We start from the raw sequence: 12,636 nt of genomic DNA, 5'->3' as shown, positions 1-12,636 counted from the left end.
GAAGGAAGGAAGGAAGGAAGGAAGGAAGGAAGGAAGGAAGGAAGGAATCTCTGGAATGAGTGTTCATTATAATTTATATATTTTACATTATTATTTTTAACCACATAATCAACATCTCTAGGAAATCCCACAGGCTTCTCAAACTCAAAATATCCCCAACTAAACTCATTATCACCCTCTCAAACTTTCCTGTCTCCCAGTATTCCCCATCTAAGTAAACTACACAATCTCCCAAATCATGCCTGTGAGAAGCTTGGGACTTTCCCTTTTTCCTCCACCCTATTTGGCCACACTGCCACTGCAGCCACCACCATCTCCACATCCTGTCAATTTACTTTGCTTTCACATCCATCTACTTCCTTTGCCAGTCGTATCTGTCTCCCTTCTCTGTAAACCTCAGAGAAATCTTACACACATCCCTTTGCCTTACACACTTCTTTTTCTAAGCCTATCCTCGCTTGACACCTGTCATTCCATTTGGAACATGACTAACTCTCACTTGGATTATCACAACCATCTTCCTACTGGTCGTCTTGCTTCATGTCTCTCTACCACCTCCACCCTAAGCATTTGTTGCCAGAGTGATCTATCGAAATACGGAAGCAACCATGACACTCACCTAATTTAACAGATCCAACCATTCTCTATTGATTGTTTTATGCCTTAGTCTTGCATTCAACAATAAGCTGAATCCTTTTCCTACTTTCATGCTTCCACACCCCATCCTCAACTCATCTTGTTCTCCAGATTCTCTCCCCAGTTGCACCAACTGAACATACTGTAAATCTCCATGCCTCAGTGCCTTTGTTTAGACTGTTCCCTCTCCTTGCAATGCCCACCCCTGTTTCCCAACTTTATAATAGGCAATTCATGGCTAAATTTATTAGTAAGACTGAATGAAAGATTATTGAGCATGTATTCCTTGCTAGATACTATGTCAGACTCTCATACCCAATAGCATTAAATCCACAAAACAATCCCATAAGATATTAAATTGCATTATTTCAACTTTTGCAGATGATAAAGCTGAGGCCCTTTTAAAGTAACTGATTATTTTTCCAGTGTCATAGTACCTAAAAATGGCAGAATTGAAATTAAACCTAAACCAATTCCATGTGCTATGACTCAGGGTTTTAAAACAGTAAGCTGAGAAACCACATGATCCCTAATTGTAGTTTTCTTATTTTGATCAGTGTGAACTACCACAAATCAACTGTAAAAATGTTAATAAAGAGAATTTCTGATAAATCATCTTAAAGCATGAAACTCCTGGAAATAGTAAATCTAGAGAAGTTCATGGAAAATGTAATAAAAAATAAAATACGTAGAATAATTATTTTTGTAATTTTTTTCTGTGATCCCGAGCATTATATTTTATTAACAATATAAACCTAAGTCATGTATAGCATTGTTTACTTTTTAAATATTTCATTTGGACCCACATTTAGAAATGTGAGGGTCTAAATTCAGGGAAACTGCCTTTGGAGTTTTCTCCCCAAATTATCAACAGTCTGTGCAAGAGATCTTTCAAAAGGGGAAGTGAAATAAACATTTTGAAGTGTTTATTCTAGGCCAGTTTGCTAAAAATCAACAGATATTTATTGAGCCTCTATTCTAACGGGCTCTCACAGTCCAGAATGCAAGATGGACATAGAAATAGGCAATTTCAGTATAAAGTAATAACAGAGCAAAGACAGGATATGTCCAGGGTTCTGTGGAACATGGGCCCCTAAACTAGGGTCTCTGGAAATGCTTCCTCGAGACGACCTCTAGATGAGGCCTTAGAAGACAGAGAGACATTTGTGAGGTAATGAAAAGTTTGGCCTGCATTTCAGGCCAAGAGAAGCATGTGAAATGGCATGAAGGAGTGTGTTGTGAGTATGGAATCTACAAACATTTCCCAGTTGCTGCAGTGGGAATTTTGAGGCAGAGAGTGACGGAAGATGGGTAAAGGGGAATTATGATAGAATAATGGCAACAAAGCCAGGGGAGCAGGGGTGTGTAAGAGGAAAAGGGTCTCAAGTTTCAAAGGCTACAGAGTGCTAGAACAAGATAAAGATGTAAAATATCTACAGCGTAATCAAACTAGAACTCAAAACTAAGAAACTCACTCAAAACCGCTCAACTACGTGGAAACTGAACAAACCTACTTCTGAATGACTATCGGGTACATAACGAAATGAAGGCAGGAATAAAGATGTTCTTTGTTTTTTGTTTTTTTTTTTTTTTTTTTTGAGATAGAGTCTCGCTCTATGGCCCAGGCTGGAGTGCAGTGGCCGGATCTCAGCTCACTGCAAGCTCCGCCTCCTGGGTTTACGCCATTCTCCTGCCTCAGCCTCCCGAGTAGCTGGGACTACAGGTACCCGCCACCTCGCCCGGCTAGTTTTTTGTATTTTTAGTAGAGACGGGGTTTCACCGTGTTAGCCAGGATGGTCTTGATCTCCAGACCTCGTGATCCGCCCGTCTCGGCCTCCCAAAGTGCCGGGACTATAGGCGTGAGCCTCTGCGCCCTGCAAGATGCTCTCTGAAACCAATAAGAACAAAGACACAATATACCAGAATCTCTGGGACACATATAAAGCAGTGTGTAGTGGAAAATTTATAGCACCAAATGCCCACAAGAGAAAGCAGGAAAGATCTAAAATTGACACCCTAACATCACAGTTAAAAGAACTGGAGAAGCAAGAGCAAACACATTCAAAGCTAGCAGAAGGCAAGAAATAACTAAGATCAGAGCAGAACTGAAGGAGATAGAGACATAAAAAATCCTTCAAAAAAATCAATGAATCCAGGAGCTGGTTTTTTGAAAAGATCAACAAAATTGATAGACCACTAGCAAGGCTAATAAAGAAGAAAAGAGAGAAGAATCAAATAGATGCAATAAAAAATGATAAAGGGATATCACCACCAATCCCACAGAAATACAAACTACCATCAGAGAATACTATAAACACCTCTATGCAAATAAATGAGAAAATCTAGAAGAAGTGGATCAATTCCTGGACACATACACCCTACCAAGACTAAACCAGGAAGAAGTTGAATCCCTGAATAGATCAATAACAGGCTCTGAAATTGAGGCAATAATTAATAGCCTACCAACCAAAAAAAGTCCAGGACCAGTTGGATTCACAGCCAAATTCTACCAGAGGTACAAAGAGGAGCTGGTACCATTCCTTCTGAAACTATTCCAATCAATAGAAAAAGAGGGAATCCTGCCTAACTCATTTTTATGAGGCCAGCATCATCCTGATACCAAAGCCTGGCAGAGACATAACAAAAAAAGAGAATTTTAGACCAATATCCCTGATGAACATCAATACAAAAATCCTCCATAAAATACTAACAAACCAAATCCAGCAGCACATCAAAAAGCTTATCCACCAGGATCAAGTGGGCTTCATCCCTGGGAAGCAAGGCTGGTTCAACATACACAAATCAATAAATGTAATTCATCATATAAACAGAACCAAAGACAAAAACCACAAGATTATCTCAATAGATGGAGAAAAGACCTTCAACAAAATTCAACAGCCCTTCATGCTAAAGACTCTCAATAAATTAGGTATTAATGGGACGTATCTCAAAATAATAAGAGCTATTTATGACACACCCACAGCCAATATCATACTGAATGGGCAAAAACTGGAAGCATTCGCATTGAAAACCGGCAAAAGACAGGGATGCCCTCTCACCACTCCTATTCAACATAGTGTTGGAAGTTCTGGCCAGGGCAATCAGGCAGGAGAAATAAAGGGTATTCAGGAAAAGAAGTAATTAGGAAAAGAGAAAGTCAAATTGTCCCTGTTTGCAGATGACATGATTGTATATTTAGAAAACCCCAACATCTCAGCCCAAAATCTCCTTAAGCTAATAAGCAACTTCAGCAAAGTCTCAGGATACAAAATCAATGTGCAAAAACCAGAAGCATTCCTATACACCAATAACAGACAGAGGCCAAATCATGAGTGAACTCCCATTCACAACTGCTTCAAAGCAAATAAAACACTTAGAAATCCAAATTTCAAAGGATGTGAAGGACCTCTACAAGGAGAACTACAAACCACTGCTCAGGGAAATAAAAGAGGACACAAACAAATAGAAGAACATTCCATGCTCATGGATAGGAAGAATCAATATCGTGAAAATGGCCATACTGCCCAAGATAATTTATAGATTCAATGCCATCCCCATAAAGCTACCAATGACTTTCTTCACAGAATTGGAAAAAACTACTTTAAAGTTCATATGGAACCAAAATGAGCCCGCACTGCCAAGACAATCCTAAGCCAAAAGAACAAAGCGGGAGGCATCATACTACCTGACCTCAAGCTATACTACAAGTCTATAGTAACTAAAACAGCATTGTACTGGTACCAAAACAGAGATATAGACCAATGGAACAGAACAGAGCCCTCAGAAATAATACCACACATCTACAACCATCTGATCTTTGACAAATATGACAAAAATAAGAAATGGGAAAAGGATTCCCTATTTAATAAATGGTGCTGGGAAAACTGGCTAGCCATATGTAGAAAGCTGAAACTGGATCCCTTCCTTACACTTTATACAAAAATTAATTCAAGATGGATTAAAGACTTAAATGTAAGACTTAAAACCATAAAAACTCTAGGAGAAAACCTAGGCAATATCATTCAGGACATAGGCATGGGCAAGGACTTCATGTCTAAAACACCAAAAGCAATGGCAACAAAAGCCAAAATTGACAAATGGGATCTAATTAAACTGAAGAGCTTCTGCACAGCAAAAGAAACTACCATCAGAGTGAACAGACAACCTACAGAATGGGAGATAATTTTTGCAATCTGACAATGGGAGGTAATTTTTGCCCATCTGACAAAGGGCTAATATCCAGAATCTACAAAGAATTTAAACAAATTTACAAGAAAAAATCAAACAACCCCATCAAAAAGTGAGCAAAGGATATGAACAAACACTTTTCAAAAGAAGACATTTATGCAGCAACAGACACATGAAAAAATGCTCATCATCACTAGCCATTAGAGAAATGCAAATCAAAACCACAATGAGATACCATCTCACACCAGTTAGAATGGCGATCATTAAAAAGTCAGGAAACAATAGGTGCTGGAGAGGATGTGGAGAAATAGGAACACTTTTACACTGTTGGTGGGACTGTAAACTAGTTCAACCATTGTGGAAGACAGTGTGGCGCTTCCTCAAGGATCTAGAACTAGAAATACCATTTGACCCAACCATCCCATTACTGGGTATACACCCAACAGATTATAAATCATGCTGCTATAAAGACACATATACACGTATGTTTACTGTGGCACTATTCACAATAGCAAAGACTTGGAACCAACCCAATGTTCATCAGTGACAGACTAGATTAAGAAAATGTAGCACATATACACCATGGAATACTATGCAGCCATAAAAAAGGATGAGTTCATGTCCTTTGTAGGGACATGGATGAAGCTGGAAACCATCATTCTGAGCAAACTATCACAAGGACAGAAAACCAAACACCACATGTTCTCACTCATAGGTGGGAATTGAACAATGAGATCACTTGGACACAGGATGGGGAACATCACACACCAGGGCCTGTTGTGGGGTGGGGGGAGGGAGGAGGGATAGCATTAGGAGATATACCTAATGTAAATGACAAGTTAATGGGTGCAGCACACCAACAGGCATATGTATACATATGTAACAAACCTGCATGTTGTGCGCATGTATCCTAGAACTTAAAGTATAATAATAATAATAATAATAATAATAATAATAATAATAATAATAATAATAAAGAATACAGAGGTAGCTGACAGTTGTCAACAGCATGATGGAAACAGAAGATTCATTGAAAGAGATTAAGGCATGAATAGGATGTGAGTCAATGGAGATATAGAGTATAAAGTACTTGGCTAAGATGGAAACAGCAGAAGAGCAGAAGAGCCAGTGGCTCTCCTTTCTCCCTACCAGAGAGGGAAGCCAACAGTCAATGGAAGATTTTATTTTTCTTGATGGAAAAACTTTAGTATATTTAATTCTAGGATAGGTCTATCCTAGAATTAAATAATAAAATATGGGACAGAAAGATAATTAGCACTTATTGAGAGAGTGGAATGGAGTCTGGGATAGGGCAGCCAAACTCTGGACCAGACACTTGGTAATTAAATAGAAAGTGTCCATTACTTTAGGGAGGCACAGGTTGATGAGGGAGATAAATCTGTAAAACCCAAATTACAAAACAATAGATTGAGTATCAGAGACCTGAACAATGTTGTTGGAGCAAGGGAAGGAAGAAGTAACTTAAACAGAGCCAGTTCAAAAAGCCTTCTCAGGGGAGCTGAGATTTGACTTGGGCTCTAATGGTTCAAATAAATATGTGCCAGCTGAAAGGACAAAACAAAAACAAGCAAACAAAAAAACCCAAAGAGAAAGTTTTCCAGGTCATGAGACCAGTGTGAGCAAAAGCATGGAATCATAAAAACCCACCACTAAAATGAATAAGAAAAAATGAGTAAGAAATGTAGAGTAAGAAAAGTTTGCTCTCCCCATGGAGGCAATATTGAAGAGCTTGGAGGCACAAGTGCTCAAGATATAGTCGCTCAATAATGAAACAGATTGTTCTGGTGAATTAGTGGCTCTGAGTTCTTCTCTGGGGTTAATTATTCTTAATATTCAGTGGAGCAAATCGATAAAACATTTAAGTTTTGTGCTTGAATCCAAATTCCAATATTTACTCATCAAAAGTTCTGACCCTTGGCCTGATGTTTCCAGCAGGTCCCTACTGAAATCAGCTGAAAAGTTCTTGGTGGATTCATTTGTATAGAAACTACCTGGGTTCAGCTAATTCTCCTGCAATGTTGTCATCTTTTCACAGAGTACTTTTTAAATGATGAACTAAAAGTACAGCAACAGCTGTCTCTTGTCTGTGACAATCATAGAATCCAAGAAAGAAGGCAGGGGACACATGAGTGTTTAAGCAGGTCCTGGATGTGCCTGGGCTGGCAATCACAGGTTCAGTTTGGAGATCGAGCATTCTGCCTCTTCCCACTGTCTCAAGGTTCTCCTCACACCATCCTTGCATTCCAGTAAAACTTCATGCTGTGAAGGAACTAAGCTCCCATTTGATCTCTCGGCCACTTTTAACATACACAGGACAAAGATGTATATTCTTCATTCCAGTGATGAGAAAATGAACAGTCAGGAAGGTAACACTGGTAAATTATTTTAATAAAATATGCATAATTCACTGAGCCCTCAAAACAAGCATCTGAAGAAGATATGATTATCATTCCTATTTCATAGGTTAAAAAAAAGCCAGAACGTTTTAGAAATTTACCCATGGTCTCAAAGCTAGTGTGAGGCAGCAGCAGGATCCAAATCTATGTAATCTGGTTTCTGAATCCACCAGCCAGTTATACCTATTTAATGTTCTACTTGGATGAGAAGTAGACTTGGCTCTAAACTCCTGCCACGGGCCCCAAGCTGGGCTTCCAGTCTTATACTTTCTTATAATTCTTCACTTTCATAGAGAAAAATTTATTTCCCACACAGAAGCACATCCTTGGTCCACCAGTGAGGGATGTGAACATATTACAGAGGGTGACAATATTTTTTAACCTTTTCCACATGTCTCAGAATTGGAAAAGACACTAGGAGTGCTCACCATTTTCTTTCTCTGCCTTTTGCTAAACCAGAGCTCTTTAATTTCCCTGTTAAGACTGATCTTTACCTCCTCATTACCTTCAGGATACAATCCAAATTCTTTAACAAAGCACTTTATTTCTACTCTGCCTACTTTCCAAACTCACCTCACCACCATCCACTCCCCCATGCTCTTCCCTCCAGCATACCAAACATCTTACAGTTGCCTTAAGGTTTTGCAAATTCTCAGAAATGCCTCCATGTCTCTAGGTACTAAAGAGCAAATATTTACTGTTCCTTGACAATTCATCTCCAGTATCTTCTCTAGAAGCCTTTATTTGAACACTGGTAGGAGTGAACCCTCCCATATTTGGGACTTTGCTGACATTGTCCATTCTTTGTGTTTCCATCTCATTCCATGGTTGACATTTATGTTTCTGAGACTGAATGATGAGCATCCTAGAGGTAAGGCCCAGGTTCTAACACAATCCTATATCCTTACGTTTAACATAAAAACTGGCATGCAATAAAGGGGATTGACCTTTCCTATTTCCCTCTCAGGGGCCTGTTTTCCCTTCTTAACAGTCATCAAGGCTGGATGTGGTGGCTCACACCTGTAATCTCAACACTTTGGGAGGCTGAGGTGGGGGGATCATGAGGTCAGGAGTTTGAGACCAGCCTGACCAGCATGGTGAAATCCTGTCTCCACTAAAAATACAAAAAATCAGCCAGGCATAGTGGTATGTGATTTGTTTTTCTAAGACCAGCCGAGCGGGCGCAAAAGAACCAGCAAGTAGACAAAGGTCAGGCGCAAAACTGCTAGTTTATTTTAGTAACCTAAGGTGTGGAGAAGAAGTCTGTCGGCCTTCCTTGCCTCCGGCTTTCTCAGCCCCCACTCTTGTGGGGACTGTATTAGAAACTCCGCCCCCCCACCCCCAGCTCCGGTCCCTGAAGCTAGATGACCAAAGAATAAATTTGCAGTTTTGCTTTTAGCCTTGCCTACTCGCTGGTTCTTTTGTGCCCACTCTGGTGGTCTTAGAAAAACAAATCAGTATGTACCTGTAGTCCCAGGTACTCAGGAGGCTGAGGCAGGAGAATTGCTTGAACCCGGCAGGCGGAGGTTGCAGTGAGCCAAGATGGTGCCACTGCACTCTAGTCTTGGTGACAGAGTGAGACTCCATCTCAAAACAAATAAACAAACAAACAAAAAACAGTCATCAATTTTTACTTGGAGTTCTATTGCTTTCCCACATTCAGTTCTTATAGTGTGATGGATAGTTTCAGGATTAGTCCACGATTTGACTTAAAGAAGTAAAATGTAAAAGACCCCAAGGACCAAGAAAGCAAGACTTTGCTACCAGACCTGAACCTAAAGGGATGAGAAGCTGGAGTGTTGGCAGCCATTTTATCACTATGAGGAGGAGGCTTGGAAAGGCAGGACCAAGACTTGTTCTAAGATGAGACTAGAGAAACTCTGGAGCAACCTGCTGCCCAGCTCTGTTTACAAGCTTTAGTTACATAAGATAATCACATGATTTTGTTGTTTTGGGTTTTGGATTTTTCTTGCCTTAAGACAATTTCAGCTTGGTTCGCTGTTGCTAGCAACACACAGAGCCCAAATAAATAACAGCAATTTGTCAACAACATCTGCATCCATATATAACATGGGGGGTCCAGTATAATCTAATTGGCTCCTTCTATGGTACTGGTTTGGGGGTGTTCCTGCAGTCATGAGTGTTTGTTTGTAAAAATGGTAGATGATGAAGTCTGTCTTAACCCTTTACCAGTCTCTCTTCCTAGCTTTTTCTAGGCCTCCATTGATTGCATAGCTGCCATTCTGCCCAGGACCTCCAGCTTTACTAATGTGAGAATCAGCCAAAGATACAAAGATACAAGAAATTCACTATTTCCATCCCCTTGACACTATCTGAGGATTCACAAAGAGTATTCTACAGACCACTTTGGTCAAAATCACCAAGGATGCTTAATAAATATTCAACCTCTTGGACCCTTCACCAGACCTACTGAATCATAATCTCTCTAGTAAGAAGTGTACAAGGATCTGCATTTTTAGTAAATTCTCCAGGTGAATGTTATATACTAACAGGTAAGAGCCACTATCCGAGCTGGGGAGGAAGATTGGCAGGGTCAGCTGAGGCCATCGCTGAACTCTAAGAAATGCCTTACTATTGTTGCAGGGACAAGCCTCCCGATGAGCTAGAACCAGGGTCCTTCCTGTTATCTTGAAACTCTGAATAAAAAGCTGTTCACTGTCTGATTTCTAAGGGCCCAACCAGCCCCATCTGTGTGATTTTCAGAAAGCTACGTCACCACTCCGAGGATCTATTTTCCTATCTGTGTTGCTAGATTCAGGAACCCTGGATATAATCATTCTAGCCACTATTTTTAGTCCTTACGATATTAATAATAATTTACTAATGACAAAAATAAATTGCAAACAATCACTGTATGACAGGAGCTGTGTCAAGAACTTTGTAGACATTACCTGGGATAGTTGTGGTGGATTACTTTAATGGCGCCAACACGTCACCTCTCCCTATCATTAGGCACTCTGTCATGTACTTTTTAGCCCTTCTACTAATGAGGTAGAGTCTATTCCCCATTCCTTGAATTTGGGCTCATCTTCATAACTCCCTTTGTTCAGTAAGATGAGGCAGAAGTGATGGCGTGTCAGTTCTGAGGCTGTACACAAGAGACCTTGTGAGTCTCTACTTAACCTCTGTGCTCCTGCTACTGTCACAAGGACATGCCTGATGTTTCAGAGGGAGGATGAAAGACATGCAGAGCAGGCTCTCCAGCTAACATGCCTCAGTCAAGCCAAGTTTAGAGTAGAGCCCCACCACTGAACTGCAGGCAAGAGCAGTCCAGCCTACATCAGTGAGCCTGGGTTAGGTCAGCTGGCCCTAGCTGCCCTACTGATGCATGAGCTGCAAGTGTCAGCTGTTTAAAGCCAATGAATTGGGTGGGGTGGTGGGAAGAGAGAGGTTGTTATATAACAAGTTTATAGTAATAGCTAACAGATACACTAGGTAATATTAATATTCCCATTTTATAGATAAGAAAACTTAGGGTCAGTGAAGCAAAGTAACTTGTTGAAAGTCACATCATTAATAGTAAGACGCAAAGCTGGGACTGATGCTAGATCTATTCAAAGCATAGGCTCTTAATTCACATTAAACTGTCAGCTACTGGGTTGAGGACTCTGGTCCCCAAGCTATGTGCCTTTAATCTAGTGTGGTTTGTGAGTCTCAAGCAGTCTCTGACTTTAAAGTGAATTTCTGGCAGGGTGTAGTGGCTCATGCCTGCAATCCCAGGACTTTAGGAGGTTGAGGAAGGTGAACTATCTGAGCTCAGGAATTTGAGACCAGCCTGGGCAACATGGCAAAACCCTGTCTCTACCAAAAGTGCAAAAAAATTAGCCAGGCATGGTGGCACACGCCTGTGGTCCCAGCTACTCGGGAGGCTGGGGTGAGAGGATCGCTTAAGCCTGGGAGGCAGAGGTTGCAGTGAGTAGAGATCATGCCACTGCACTCCAACGTGGGTGACAGAGTGAGACTCTGTTTAAAAAAAAAAAAAAAAAAAAAAAAAAGGTCTTGTAATATTTTTAATCTTAAAAGAAAATAAAATAAATTTCCCCCTCCAGATTTCATCAGAAATTCTAGAGGTGAGGTCCAAAGGTCTGTAGTCTTAAAACACTCCCATATGTATTATTTTAATGCATTTGTGGGGATGAATGGCCTATATTTGGAGTAGGAGAGAAGGGCTTGTCCTAAACGAGGGGGCACTGAGTATTCACCGAAGTTCTTTGCATCTCATAGGCTGTGAATGTGCAGTCTAACTTAATCCATCTATGCATAAGAAAGGAAGCTTGCCGGTTTTAAGTCAGAAAGGAACAAGGTGTTTCATTGGGAGCCTAAGAAAAAAATATATATATATTGCATCTATTGGATGAAAGGATGCTTAATCTTCAAAACACAAACCATTTTCCATACCAAAGCCCCTTCAAGTCTAGGAAGTCTGCTGAGGCCTCAAGTCAGGCAAACAGCTTGTGTTTTGCAGATTAAGACGCCTTTGACCCAAAGGATCCATTTTTGTGAAACTCCAAAGGAAATGCCTGGTCTATTTCTAGCCCATACACTCCCTGACAGAGGCAGCTCTAAATGCAGTCTGAGAAGAAGGCTGCTTCCCTGCTGGGAGGGGGCCCAGCACACAGTAGGTAGTTAGATGAATGGAAAGTTTCCTGAAAGAGATCCTTTACCTCAAAATATCATACCTGCTTCCTTGCCAGGATGCCCCGAATGCTCATTATAGAATAAACACAACTTTGAACTAATGAAAATTCCTGCTCAAGGAAGAAGGCCAATCGTGCCAACCAGCAGGAGCAGGCAAATTTCTAGCACCTTCGAATTGAGGGGGACATTACCTCATTCGGTTTTCACAACACCATGTTGTCAGCACAATGGGGAAACTAAGTCATCACTCCACAGGCAAGGAAACTGAGAATTGAAGTAGTGTGCCTAAGATTACCCAGACACACTCTCATGCTCTTTCCTAATCAGACCCCAGCCCTAGGAATTCAACAAAGGCAAGATAAAGTCGGAAGCAAGGTTATTTGTGGAGGATAAACTAGAGCATGCCATGAGTTTAGCTGACACTGAACTAGGCTAAGTGAAAATACCCCAATTCTAGCCTCCGCTACCACTATAGAGGCAAGACTTGGGGCAACTGATATCCCTAAATCTCTGGAACTTGGTCTCTGCACCTGTGCAACCAGGAAGGTAGACTTAAGTGTTTTCTTACATTTCTTCCAAGAATCACAGTATTTGTCTTGGACTATAATTCTCTACTGGTGAAATAAGGAAGAAACTTGCACTTTATGGAGGGGTTGGGGGAGGGGAATAGAGAGAAAGAATCATGCTCAATCTTGGCTCGCCTTGGATGAGGGGACATTGTGCCACACAAGAGAGA

At 40.7% G+C, this 12,636-nt stretch overlaps 1 protein-coding gene across 1 annotated transcript in view; it reads right to left on the bottom strand.

Annotated features, from left to right (window-relative positions):
• The window catches only part of BRINP1 (BMP/retinoic acid inducible neural specific 1), a 200,264-nt gene that overhangs the window by 153,943 nt on the left and 33,685 nt on the right, over positions 1–12,636 (bottom strand). The gene's annotated exons all lie outside the window — the stretch shown is intronic.

This window comes from Piliocolobus tephrosceles, chromosome 14 (genome assembly GCF_002776525.5).
Source record: "Piliocolobus tephrosceles isolate RC106 chromosome 14, ASM277652v3, whole genome shotgun sequence".
Lineage (NCBI taxonomy): Eukaryota > Metazoa > Chordata > Mammalia > Primates > Cercopithecidae > Piliocolobus > Piliocolobus tephrosceles.
This window is presented reverse-complemented; position numbering and strand designations above follow the sequence as displayed.